This window comes from Kogia breviceps, chromosome 6 (genome assembly GCF_026419965.1).
Source record: "Kogia breviceps isolate mKogBre1 chromosome 6, mKogBre1 haplotype 1, whole genome shotgun sequence".
Lineage (NCBI taxonomy): Eukaryota > Metazoa > Chordata > Mammalia > Artiodactyla > Physeteridae > Kogia > Kogia breviceps.
The window spans coordinates 113,207,145-113,219,888 of record NC_081315.1 but is presented as its reverse complement, the minus strand read 5'-3'; positions in this window follow the sequence as shown (position 1 = coordinate 113,219,888).

Sequence of the window (12,744 nt, the reverse complement as noted above, 5' to 3'; positions counted from 1 at the left end):
AAAAAAAACACAAACACATGGAGGCTAAACAGTATGCTACTAAACAACGAATGGATGACTGAAGAAATCAAAGAGGATATCAAAAAATACCTATAGACAAATGACAACGAAAACATGATGATCCAAAACCTATGGGACACAGGAAAAGCAGTTCTAAGAGGGAGGTTTACAGCAATAGACTCTTACCTCAAGAAATAAGAAAAATCTCAAATAAACAATCTAACCTTACAACTAAAGCAACTAGAGAAAGAAGACCAAGCAAAACCCAAAGTTAGAAGAAATCATAAATATCAGAGCAGAAATAAATGAAATAGAGACAAAGAAAACAATAGAAAAGATCAATCAAGCTAAAAGCTGGTTCTATGAACAGGTAAACAAAATTGATAAACCTTTAGCTAGACTTATCAGGAAAAAAAAAGGGAGAGGGCTCAAATCAATAAAATTAGGGATGAAAAAGGAGAATTTACAACAGACACCACAGAAATACAAAGGATCATAAGAGACTACTACAAGCAACCATATGCCAATAAAATGGACAACCTAGAAGAAATGGACAAATTCTTAGGAAGGTACAAATTTCCAACAAGAAAGAAATAGAAAATATGAACAGCCCAATCACAAGTACTGAAATTGAAACTGTGATTAAAAATCTTCCAACAAACAAAAGTTCAGGACCAGATGGCTTCACAGGCAAATTATATCAAACATTTAGATAATTCTAATGTTTGATATACTTCTAATTCTAACATTTCCTTCTGAAACTCTTCCAAAAAAATGCAGAGGAATGCTCCCAAGCTCATCTATGAGGCCACCATCATCCTGTTACTAAAACTAGACAAAGATACCACAAAAAAAGAAAATTACAGGCCAATATCACTGATGAACACAGATGCAAAAATCCTCAACAAAATACTAGCAAACCAAATCCAACAACACATTACAAGCATTATACACCATGATCAAGCAGAATTTATCCCAGGGGTGCAAGGATTTTTCAGTATATGCAAATCAATCAATGTGATACACCACATTAAAAAACTGAAGAATAAAAACTATGTGGTCATCTCAATAGATGCAGAAAAAGCTTTTTGACAATATTCAACATTCATTTATGATAAAAACTCCCCAGAAAGTGGGTGTAAAGGGAATTGACCTCAACATAATAAAGGCCATATATGACAAACCCAAGCTAACATCATTCTCAATGGTGAAAACCTGAAAGTGTTTCCTCTAAGATCAGGAACAGGACAAGAATGTCCTCTCTCACCACTTTTATTCAACACAGTTTGGAAGTTCTAGCTACAGCAATCAGAAGAAAAAGAAATAAAAGGAATACAAATTGGAAAAGAAGAAGTAAAATTATCACTGTTTTCAGATGACATGACACTACACATAGAAAATCCTACAGATGCTACCAGAAAACTACTAGAGCTCATCAATGAATTTGGTAAAGTTGCAGGATACAAAATTAATACACAGAAATCTCCTGCAGTCCTGTACAGTAACAATGAAAGATCAGAAAGAGAAATCAAGGAAACAATCCCATTTGCCATTATGTCAAAAAGAATAAAATACCTAGGAATAAACCTTCCCAAGGAGGCAGAAGAGCTGTACTCAGAAAACTATAAGATACTGATGAAAGAAATCAAAAATGACACAAACAGATGGAGAGATATACCATGTTCTTGGATTGGAAGAATCAATATTGTCAAAATGACTATACTACCCTAAGCAATCTATAGATTCAATGCAATCTCTATCAAATTACCAATGGCATTTTCCACAGAACTAGAACAAAAATTCTTAAAATTTGCATGAAGACACAAAAGACCCTGAATAGCCAAATCAATCTTGAGAGAGAAAAATGAAGCTGGAGCAGTCAGGTGTCCTGAGTTCAGACTACAGTACAAAGCTACAGTCATCAAAACAGTATGGTACTAGCACAAACACAGAAATATTGCATTGGCCAAAAAGTTCATTCGGGCTTTTCCATACCATCTTACAGAAAAACCCAAACAACTTTTTGGCCAACCCAATATAAAATCAATGGAACAGCATAGAAAGTCCAGAGATAAATCCACACACCTAAGGTCAACTAATCTAGGAGAAAAGACAGTTCTTCAATAAGCGGTGCTGGAAAAACTGGACAGCTACATGTAAATGAATGAAATTAGAACACTGTAACACCATACAAACAAGAAACTCAAAATGGGTTAAAAACTTAAATGTAAGGCTGGATACTATAAAACTCCTGGAGGAAAACATAAGCAGGACCCTCTGACATAAATCGAAGCAAGATCTTTTTTGATCCACCTCCCAGAGTAATAAAAATAAAAAACAAAATAAACAAATGGGACCTAATTAAACTTTAAAAGCTTTTACACAGCAACAGAAACCAGAAACAAAAAGACAATCCTCAGAATGTGAGAAAATATTTACAAATGAAGTGACAAAAGAGCGATTAATCTCCAAAATATACAAACAGCTCATGCAGCTCAATATGAAAAACAAAACAAAAAAAAACAACCAAAAAAGGGCAGAAGATCTAAATAGACATTTCTCCAAAGAAGACATACAGATGGCCAAAAAGCAGATGAAAAAATGTTCAACATCACTAATTATTAGAGAGATGCAAATCAAAACTACAATGATGTATCACCTCATACCAAATAGAAAGGCCACCATCAAAAACTCTACAAACAATAAATGCTCAAGAGGGTGTGGAGAAAAGGGAACCCTCCTACACTTTTTGTGGGAATATAAATTGGTAAAACCATTATGGAGAACAGTATGGAGGTTTCTTAAAAAACTAAATATAGAACTACTATATGATTCAGCAGTCCCACTCCTAGGCATATATCTGGAGAAAATCATAATTTGAAAAGATACATGTACCCCAATACTCATTGCAGCACTGTTTACAATTAGCCAAGACATGGAAGCAACCTAAATGTCCATTGACAGAGGAGTGGATAAAGATGTGGTACATATATATGAAGGAATATTACTCCACCATAAAAAAGAACAAAATAATGCCATTTGCAGCAACACTGATGGACCTAGAGATTGCCACACTAAGTGAAGTCAGAGAAAGACAAATATATGATATTGCTTACATGTGGACTCTAAAAAAATGGGACAAATGAACTTATTTACAAAAGAGTAAAAGAGTCACAGATGTAAAAAACAAACTTATGGTTACCAGGGGGTAAAAGGGTGGGGAAGGATAAATTTGGAGATTGGGATTGACATATGCACACTACTATATATAAAATAAGTAATGAATAAGGACCTACAGTATAGCACAGGGAACTCTATACTCTGTAGTGACCTGTATGGGAAAAGAATCTAAAAAAGAGTGGATATATGTATATGTAAAACTGAATCACTTTGCTGTAAACCTGAAACTAATACAACATTATAAATCAAGTATACGACAATAAATTTTTTTTAAAAAAAGGACAGAAGAACTGGCAAAAAATGTATAAAATATCTATGGAAAGGTTGTCTTTTTGTTTTTCTTATGTTGTATCTGCCTTTCCATATATGTCTGTTCAGCTATTCTTGCTACCTACTGATGGTTCCCCCTCCATGGTCCATAGTCCAAATCCAAATAATTGGCTTAATTACTTGCATTAATTAATTACTGGCTGAGCATTTCATGCAAAGCCTCTCCATGGATTACTGACAAGATTGCAGATTCCACCTCTGTATTAAAAATGTACCCATAGTCCAATAAGTGATCTGAAAGAGTTTTGGGTGAAACAGTTAAATCTAGGAGAAGATGAACATGGCAGCCATCCTGAGTGACCTGTCCAGTAACTGACCCCTCCTGTAATGCCTCCTCTATCCTTTCCACTGACCCGTATTTCACAAATCCTTCAAAGAACAGCTCTTATCTTTCTTTCATGAAACTCTCTCAACTATTCCAGGTCACAGCATACTGCAGTGGCAAAAATATGAGGTTTCACATCAAGTAGACCTCACAATCATCACAGAACTCATACCTTAGCCAAGTGCTTCCCAGACCTAAGTGTGCATAAGAATCACCTAGAAAGCTGATTGAAACAACAAATTTCTGAACCCCAGTCCCAGAGATCTGACACAACAGGTCTGGGTTAGGCCTGGAAATTTGCATTTTTAACAAACTCCCAGGTGATGCTGATGCTGCTTGTCCATGGAACACACTTTGAGGACAACTGCCTTACTTCACTCACCTCCTAGCTACAGGATTCTGAACATGTTATTTACTTTCTATCTGTAAATGCTAATAGCATTTTTATTGGGCTGTCATGCAATTTATATGAATCAAAATAGATTCCATGTTTGATTTATACCAGCAATAAAACTCAACTGGTCTGGGCTTCCCTGGTGGTGCAGTGGTTGGGAGTCTCCCTGCCGATGCAGGGGACGTGGGTTCGTGCCCCGGTCCGGGACGATCCCACGTGCTGTGGAGCGGTTGGGCCCATGAGCCATGGCTGCTGAGCCTGCACGTCCTGAGCCTGTGCTCCGCAGTGGGAAGAGGCCACAGCGGTGAGGGGCCTGCGTACCGCCCCCCCACACCAAAAAAAAAAAAAAAAAAAATCAACTGGTCTACCTTGCTTTTCTCTGATCTTTGTTATTTATCCAATTAACAATGATAATTCAGTGTGTTATATGATGTTTCCTTAAAATTAATTTAACACTGATATAAATTTAGATGGTGGCATATTATGGCTCTTCAATTAGATTCCAGGTCACTCAGGAGAGGTGGCATAGCCCTCACAGTGCTCTCCGTACAGTATGCACTTCTGGCCCAATGGAGAGGCAGTGGGGTAACAGGGTTAAGGGCAGAAGCACGGCACTAGAGGACCTAAACTGGAATCACAGCTCTGCAACTTAGAATCTATGTGACCTCGGGCAAGTTATTTAGTCTCTTTCTTCCTCAGTTTCTTCCTCTGTAAATGAGGGATAATCATGAGTTTCCTCAAAAGCATGTTGTATTAAATGAGGCAATATATGCAAAGCACTTGAAAAGCACCTTTTTAAAGTTCTTTACACATAGTTAAAACTATAAAGGTGCTAGTTATTGAATTCATTTTGCAATTCCTCTCAGTAGAAAGACCAAACATTTTAAAAAGTGAATAAAAGCTAGATGTTAAGATAGTATAAAATGCATTACTAAAATAAAATTATTTTTAAGTCTTACAAAGTAAGTTCAGATTTCAGGTTGGTCTATGTTCTTTGTTCACAGATATAAATTCACATATATGGTCACAATTAATATGCTAACTATTGCCACACATTTAAAGATAGTTATGTGTTTAAATCTCCTTCAGATTTATGTTACCTGCAAGTACCAGAGATGATCGCATCATCCTCCCTTTATCCATGGTACACAACTACTTTGGTAAACACATTTCCTGAACACATGCTTTTTGCACATTGTAAAAAGTGGCCTTTGGGCATGCCCAAGAAAGAAAACCTGTGTGCAAAACTAGGAACTATTGAATCAGCTATTGTATAAACAGAATAAACAAAATGAGTGAAGCATTAAAATATATCTAGAGCAGTATCATTTCCTTTATTGTTTTATAACTGTTTACTTGTTTCTCCTCCCTGATAAAATGTCACCTATTTGATTATAAGCATTTCACTTTTTCCATAAGCCAGGAAGAGAGTAGATATCACGACAGAAAGAGTACAATCTGTAGAGTCAGACTGCTATAACTTTAAGTTAGATCTTCAAACCAGCTATGTAAAAGTGGTAAAGTTTAAAGAGTGGAAGTAAAACAAAACTTGTTGATAGTATCACTTACCGTGAAGTATCATAGTAAAGATGATATTTTATAATGTACATAAAAGCACTTGGCATAAAGTAGTTATTCAATTAATAGTAGTTAGTATTCTTTTTTGTATTCTTGGCATCTACCACCATGACTAATACAGCCTAGGCACTTGAAAATATTTCTTGAAAAACATCAATGTATAAATTCAGCAGCTTGGTGGTACTTCATTTTCAATGTTGATAAATTCCAGACCACAGATCAGCATGTTCAATAGCACTAAGTGACTAAGTCATGTCTCTCCCCACATTTTCCCTAAAAATTATGACCAGTCCATTAAGTAAATAACCTAATTTCTCTGTGGGTTAGTTCAACCCAAGGACTCAACAATACACAATGAGAAATTCTAAATACACTCTTGCCTCTCCCCAAGATATTTTTCTATTCTGTTTTGCTTGTCTCAATGGAAGGCAATAAAAGTTACTTTATTGCAATAGAATAAACCCCATCTAAAAGCAATGTCTGAGGGAATTCCAAAATAGCATGTTCCAGAATGAGCATAATTATTGGTTGTGATTCTTTGGACAAGTTATTTAAAATATTTACAGGCCTCAGATTTCACATGGGTCTAATAGGAATGATAATACTCACTAAACTGTGCTATAATGAGATTTATATGTCTGTCTAGTCCTTTTCCTAGCTCTTTATTTTTATTCACTAGAGCTCTCTGTTGAAGACGACTTGATTATCCTAATTCCTTCTGTTTAGATAGTCAAAATATTTATCAGCATGGATTTCCTCTTATGTGAGGCTCCCATTCAGACAGTTTCATACACTGCCTTGTCGATAGGCAGTGTGAATGTGGCAGAGACAGCTAACTGCACATTGGAAGTCACACATTTCCTATAGTGTGGTCCTGGGACTGGGAAACAGCTGCCCAGACAAGGCGATATTCATTTAGGTGTGGCTGTGTGACTAGTTCTCTCCAAAAGGGTGTATGCCAAGATGGATAAACAGTGGGCATGCCTCCTCCACTCTCTCTTTCCCATCTGCCACTTGGATGCAGAGGATTCCAGGCCCCAGGAGATGGGAGAGCCATAATCCTGGGTCACTGTGTAGGGAAAAGCCTCTGGCCAAAAGGGAACAATTATGCCAAAGTATTATGTGAATGAGAAAGAAATTTCGATAGTGTTACGACACTAAAATTTGGGGATTTATTTGTTAGAGTACCTAGCATTACCTTAAGAAATACGGTAGAGAAATCATTTTTCTTAGAATGGTTATGGGGTCCTCTGTACATAAGACTGGCAGGGGATGCTGTACTAAGAAAAAGTAATAAACTATTACATAAGTAGTAAGTGGAAGTTATACATTTCTAACCTTCACGTTATATGGGGTCTGCAGAGTTGTTTAATTTGGTCTGCAGTCCTTACAAACACAGAATTAACTGTTAATGTTTTCTATACAGCAGATTGTACATAAAAATCTGAATGTTTAGCTTCTTTTGAAAGTTTGGAGAATTTGACCACGCTGTGTCTGAGTTCCTACAGTGTGCCAATTGACCACAGGTGAACAGAAGGTTCCCACCATTCCATTCCTGGACTCTTGAGAGCTATTCTTGCATTGAAGCTTACAGAATCCATCAGAGTCTAACCAGGAATACAGAAACCAAAACTGTAACACAGGGAACTAGTGACACAGGTGATGGAGGAGAAGAGAGAACCACAGGGACTGTGAAATAAACCAGAGACTGACACAGCAAGACGCTGCTTCTACCAGTTTGCTGAAGAGAAAAAGGAGATGATGTTATAGGAGCCCAAGGGCTATGGCTACTCCAGGTACTGGAATCCACAGGAGACGCAGCCTTTGCTGGAGAGGCTCTTAGAGGTAGAGAAAGAGGAGGACAGGAATAACTTGGCTTCCCTCTTTACCATGCCCTCTGGTCTCCTACTGTAACTTCATCCTTCGGGAAGCCAGCTGACTGGGAGCCTGGAGGACACATCCTTCACGGGTGAACCCTTCTAGGATACAAAGCAGAGCAAGGAAAAGAAGGCATAGATAGCTGAAGGCAAACCAGCCTAGAACCTGGATACACATCACATACACATGATTAAATGCTTTAATCATTTATACTGTCTGCCTGATTCCTGTCAATATTTCAGTGTGTCATGCCTTTATAGGGTGAGGATGTATACCTTTCAGTTTCTCTTCAGAGAAGTAGCCACTTTCCCACTTCTTTTTCTTTCTTATTTTAATGCAGTAGTATTGATGAAACCACTTTATTTGGTTTCTTACTTTAATCTGTGTTTTCATATGTCATGAGAAAACTTTCCCTAACCTTAAGAATTATGGTAGGGTAAGAGCAATAACATGTACAATAATAATGACTACTATTTACTAAACACACACTATGTGTCAGGCTCTGTATTGTGTGGCTGAATATAACAACAGTATTGCAAAGTAAGTATTATTTCCCCCATTTTACTGAAGAGAAACCTGAATCCCAGGTAGGTTAAGGCAATTTCCAAGGTCACAAGCAGCAGAACAGAATTCCAACCAGGTCAGCAAAACTACTTTAGACACTGGTTATTTCTGTTACTTATTTTCTATCTCAGAGTAATCTTCTTGGTTTCCTTTCTGTAGAATTCTGGGTATGTGGTTGTCCTGAATACCTCATCACCACCTGCTTACTGCTTAGGTGTCAGAGTGATGCGATTGTGTAGCACAACTCTTTGACTATATATAAAATAACTATTACATGATTAGCTAAGAACCTTCCCTGATAAGGCCAAACACATTTGGCCTATAAAGAAAAGTTTGGCTGGAACATTTTGTTGAGGGAAATTTGGATTCCAATTCAGGATAAAATGATAGATTCCTTCCAACATGTATATTGTTACAGCACAGACATATATATAGATACTGAGAAATATACGAAGGTTCCAAGAGAACATATTTTGGAGAACACAGAGAAAATGTAGGGATAAAGAAGATTCCACACTGGGGTTATGATGTAGGGAAAATAATAATAACAGTTTTAGTTACATCAGAAATTAAGTATATGATACTTTTGCTTACCCCCTCTCCTCTTTTATAATTTAAGTCGCTACCCAAGATGGCTACTTCAGCAAATACTAGAGTACCTGGATTTTCAAAACATATAAGTAAAATTCAATTCATATTAGTTAATTTTTGTTTCTTTTTACATTTGGTTTTTCTGCTGTGTTTCACATAGATGATGACTCCATTTCTTCTGAAACTCTTTACTCACATTTTTTCAGACACGACCTGCTTTTGGCTCTCTTCCATCTTGAGCATATTTGTCCAAATTCCTGAAGCGTCCTCTCTCATTCTGCTAGGAGGCAGTGCAGTGTACTGGTTCCAAGCACAGGCTCTGGAGCCAGACCACCTGGACACGAATCTTGACTCTGAACTTACTAGCTCTCTGACCTTGGGCTGCTTACGAAAGCTCCCCTTCCTAGGCATTTGTGGTACAAAGTATATATTGATTGAAAAGTTTGAGGGGAGGTACAAGATGGCAAAGTAGAAGGAAGCTGAGCTCACCTCCTCTCACGAGCACACCAAAATCACAACTGAACAACCATCAGTAAAAATGACTGGAACCTACCAAAAAGATATTCTACATCCAAAGACACAATGAAGAAACCACAACAAGACAAATTACAAAATGGGAAAGCTTACGGGTAAAAGCAAATATTCAGTAAAGTTAGGAAGTCATCCACACACCAATATGATATCAAAACCAGTAATCATGAGAGGAGGAGAGTACAAACGCAGGATATTTTAAATGCATTTGAAATTAAGAGATCAGCAACTCAAAACAATCGTGTGTGTGTGTATACATATATATAGAGAGAGTACGTTATACCAAAACCTCATGGTAATCACAAACCAAAAATCTATAATAGATATACACACAAAAAAGGAAAAGGAATCCAAACACAACACTAAATACAGTCATCAAATCACAAGAGAACAAAAGAGGAAAGGAAAAAAAACATAGTCGTCCAATACTAGCTAGGCACTTGTACTTTGAACATGCCTGCTTCTTTCTGCTCAGATCCTGAGCAAGGTACTACACTGGCTACCCAACCCTCCAACCAATTGGGTCAGAATTCAGAGAACCTGGAGCAGCCCTGAGGTCTACAGGCTCACCTAAGAATATGATGCCCTCTATAATAAACATAATAGTAACTACCATTTAATTAAACATCCTCTATTAGACCCTGGACATGCATTTTCATTTGCCTAGGAAGACCATCTGAGGATAAAGTTACTCAAGGTTTTACAAACCCACGTGTTACCCATTTCTTTCTATGGCAGTGCTTATGAATAAGCACTGGGTCTCCAGGTTAATGTGCTGGTTTCCTCCTTTTGAGGCTATAGCCCTATCCTGAATGTAGGCAGTCTTGACTGAGGCTCTGACGCTCTGTATATGCCTAATTAGTCCCCTCCCTGCAACGGCTGAACCTGACTTGTGGATTCAGTCACTGGCTGGAGTCCTCTTCTTCAACAATGGGTTTCTGGAAACAAGGCCATTCACTGGTCACTGTCCAGACCAGTACTGCTGACCCCACACACCATAGAAGCTCTGGGGTGGAGTTAGTTTACTCAGCCTCATCTACTTTCAACACCTTCTCCATAATAAATGCTGATGAGAGATGTTTGGATGGTCACCTACTGTGGGCCAGCATTACATTAAGCACCTAAAATGTATTGTTGAAGTTGAGTAGTACTCATCCACCCTGGACCCTCAGACTGCCTGTCATCCAAGCCCACATCAGATCATGGCCAAAAACATGAAGAAATATTCCTCTGGTATGTTGACATAGTTGAAAAGGCCTTGGGCAAAGTTATACCGAGAAACAACAAATGTAAATGTACACAGAGAGACTCTGGGTTCCTGCAGAATCATGGGTTGTTAGTCATAGTTCACATTGTCACCGGGAAACTCACCCAACACAGGTTTGTAAAATGACATTGGTGGTGATAAGGAGGTTGGAAAAAGTAGTGATTGGTAAGGTTGAGAGTCACAATTAGTCTCAGGTGGGAGCAGTTCATCCTATAAGTGCTACACCATACATCAGTTCTTTACAATGTGCATGAAAATCACCTGGGGCTCTTGTTACAACGTGGATTCTAACTCAGTACATCTGAGATGGGGCTTGAGGCTCTGTTTCTAAAAACTCCCCTAACATGCTGAAAGCCACTCATCCCCAGACTACACTTTGTATAGCAAGCCCATAGACTTCCTTGATACAAATTTAAAAAGGAAAAAATATAGTTGACTTACTTGTATCTAAGTCATGCATATAGATGGCATTAGAACCTTCCAACCAAGGTACATGATTTTACCAGAGAAGTAATCATTCACAGAGGAAAAAGAGCAAGCCAGCACTGAGTCTCAGAGCATGAGGGAGATACAGCCAGGGGTTGATGGGTCTGGAAACACATATAGAAATCAGGAGAGGGAAAGCATGGACGGCAAGCATAGAAATAGCAACAGTGTTATTCAACTGAATAAATAATCTATGTTTGAAAAGCAGAGAAGAAGGTAGCTTGGGGTATTTGAAGTCAGGTCCGGTAATGCCAGACCCAGGACACTAGACTCACTGGCACAGAAAAGGCAAACTTTAAAGTCTTAACAACAAGCAAAGAAAGAAATCACGGTAGGCAAACCAATGCCTTGAAGGTGAGCATAGGGCCACAAACGTCCAGAAGACAACCAGGTCAATTCCCAGAAATGAGAAGTGAACTTACCTGCTCATCTTCAGCTTCCAGAAGGAACTGAGCAAGGGAAGCCAAAGCGTCCTAGTCTCAGAAGAAATAGCATGTCCAGCAAGGAATCCAGTAAGGGATAAAGTACGGGAGCTGGAAAACTCAGCAAAGGCTCAACTCTGCTACGCACGTCAAATCTGCCGTAAAGTTACTTCTCACTGAACCAATGAAAGGCCTGTATTCCTTCCTACCTGCGTGGGGCAGAAACCACACTTGTGAGTTAAGTGGCTCTAGCTGTGAAAACTGGCAAATAGCATGAGTCATGAGGCATGCTGGTAGATCCCTGAGTCTCAAAGTGAGATCCCAGATCAGCAGTATCAGCATCACCTGGGAACCTGTTAGGAAATGTGAATTCTCAGCCCTGCTTGCTCCAAACCTATCAGTCAGAAACTGTGCGGGGTGTTCCAACAAGCCCTCCGGGTGATTCTGATGCACGCTCAAGGCAGTAGAGTCTATTAAAAGCATTGAAGAGGGCTTCCCTGGTGGCGCAGTGGTTGAGAGTCCACCTGCCGATGCAGGGGACACGGGTTTGTGCCCCGGTCCGGAAAGATCCCACGTGCCGCGGAGCGGCTGGGCCCGTGAGCCATGGCCGCTGAGCCTGCGCGTCCGGAGCCTGTGCTCCGCAACGGGAGAGGCCACAACAGTGAGAGGCCCGCATATCACAAAAAAAAAAAAAAAAAAAAAAAAAAAAGCATTGAAGAGATGAAGGCCAGGTGTGTCAAAGGACAGCCATTTTAAATAGGCTTGATAATGGCGCTTTTACACACCTAGTGAAGACTATAGCCTGTTTGCAGGGAGAAGAAAACCCAGCAGAAATCATGTAAAATAATAATTAATAAAACATGCTCAGTGATCAACAGCAACACAAAAGCAAAGTGGATGGATATAAATTGTAGTAAAAAAATACAAGTGAAAATTTAATAATGAACATTAACAATCTTTGCCTCAAGATTTTTTTTTTCCCAACCACATAAATGTGTCTACTGGTGAAGACACCATTAGGAATTTTCAATAATCCATATGTCTCTTTCAAACATATTTCTCCAGCACTGTAAGGGAGACCACCTTAGGTAGGTAGCTCTTTGGCCAGGGTGGTCATGTAATATAAATATATTTAACTGAGTGTCTAGAAAAATTGCTAAAATTCCTGAACCCAAAACATATGTCTTCAGAAAGTCAC